This window comes from Pipistrellus kuhlii, unplaced genomic scaffold (assembly GCF_014108245.1).
Source record: "Pipistrellus kuhlii isolate mPipKuh1 unplaced genomic scaffold, mPipKuh1.p scaffold_m20_p_10, whole genome shotgun sequence".
NCBI classification, from domain to species: domain Eukaryota; kingdom Metazoa; phylum Chordata; class Mammalia; order Chiroptera; family Vespertilionidae; genus Pipistrellus; species Pipistrellus kuhlii.
Genome location: NW_023425405.1, coordinates 16,238,098 through 16,240,098, shown reverse-complemented (window position 1 = coordinate 16,240,098; position 2,001 = coordinate 16,238,098). Strand labels below are relative to the sequence as shown.

General features: G+C 40.9%; 1 pseudogene; it reads right to left on the bottom strand.

Annotated features, from left to right (window-relative positions):
* Positions 1-451: 451 nt before the first annotated feature.
* On the bottom strand, positions 452-1,626 carry LOC118713291 (annotated as a pseudogene).
* Between the last annotated feature and the right edge of the window lie 375 nt (positions 1,627-2,001).

The following is a 2,001-nucleotide window of genomic DNA, read 5'->3' as shown; positions in this document are numbered from 1 at the left end:
TCACAGAAGCCAGCCTGCCCTCTTTATAAGCATTTCCCGGGGAAAGTGGTCCAGCAAACTCATCCACTCAACTCCAGGAATATAGTTGTGACATGTTTACAGTAAAACTAGTTAAAATACCATTTTTACAAACAAGTTGTGCAAATGCTACTGACATGCCATCCAAATTTATTGTACTTTGAGATGGGTCTTACTCAGCAAGCTGTGGGCTCTGGCTGTCTTCCCACCTGCTTCCTTATTAACGGCTTACATAGTTAATAGCCATGCATTTTCAGGGCAGTTAACAACAGTGCCTGAAATGAGATAAAAACAGGAAAGGCACCACTCATTCCAGGAAAGGGACAGCTTCACTGCCTGGACCCCAACCCAGATGCAACCATCCGGGGCCAGACACCATCCTCTGCGGAGCATGAGCGTGATGGGTAAGTTATCACGAGACTTTCTTGGTCGCTTCAGGGGAACAACATTCACCAAGTAACACAAAGGCTGCACCCGCCACAAGAGCTCCTGCCACTCTGCTGCCACGTTCAAAATGACCGAGGGAAGCACCAGAGTCCTGTGAGGCATTTTATTTCCACCTAGGTATGACACCCCTAGAAGAAGAATCCCAAGATTTCCCCTCCTGTGTGTGTTCGTCTTGCTTCTTCGTGGTCCCTGATGCCCGCTGAGGTTGTCAGCACAATGAAACCAAGCAAGTTGTTCTGCCATTTTTCTAGATCTTTGAGTTGCCATCAAACCTGGGGCTGATGACTCCACACTTGTTCAACCTGCTTGTGGGGGTCACAACTATTTTCCCAGCTCTGGGATCATCAATAATTTCAAATTCGCCAATGTAACCATGCTTCATCATCACAGTCAGGAACCGGACGGTGACTTTGGAGCACGGCCTCATGAGAAGTTGGCGTTTGCCTCTTTTCGGCATTGTTGGTACTCTTCAGAGCATCAGCCGGGACATCCCTATGCACCATTGTGGCGGCACAGACCGATGGTGGAAACTCAATCGTTGCCTTTTTCTTCTGCTGGACATAGAACTCAAGGTTGCCAACACCAGGCTGTCTTGACTACTCTAGTTTCATAGTCCGTTTTTAAGTCCTTCCCTTTAACATTGCATTGGATATTCTCAATCTTTTGCCTTCCTACACAAATTTTAGGATCACATCAATCAATATTAACTTGCTAGGATTTTGATTGGTATTTCACTGCATCTCTAGATCTAATTGGGAAGTTCGGACCTCTTGACAATATTGAGCCTTCCTATGCATGAACATGGAATATCCCTGCATTTCTTGAGGTTTTTCCATTAGAGTTTTATGGTGTTCCTCATATAGATCTTGAGTAGATTAGATTAATATCTAAGTATTTCTTTTTTTGGTGCTAAGGTAAATGGTACTGTGTTTTTAATTTCAATATTCATTGCTTGGCGTCTAAGATAGTGATTGTCTTTTGTACATTAATTTTGTATCTTGCAACCTTGCCGTAATTGCTTATTATTTCCAGCAGGGATTTTCTACAGTTACAATCTTCTTCTTTGTGAATATAGTTTTACTTCATCATTCTCCAAGTTGTATACTTTTTATTTCCTTGTAATTCACATTTTTTAATATAGCTTTTTAATTTTTAAAAATATATTTTATTTTTTTATATATTTTTTTTTACAGAGAGGAAGGGGGAGGGATAAAGAGTTATAAATATCAAATGAGAGAGAAACATTGATCAGCTGCCTCCTGCACACCCGTCACTGGGGATGTCCCGCAACCAAGGTACATGCCCTTGACTGGAATCGAATCTGGGACCCTTCAGTCCACAGGCCGTTGCTCTATCCACTGAGCCAAACCAGTTAGGCAATAGTATTTTAACATTGTTCAAATCTTAGCATTTTACTACGCACTATCTCATTCTGCAATTATTTTAGTCATATATGTTTTTTTTTTTTTTTTTTCAGTATGATTATATCTATATTTATTCCACATGACAATTTCTTAATGTATTACTCTGATATAT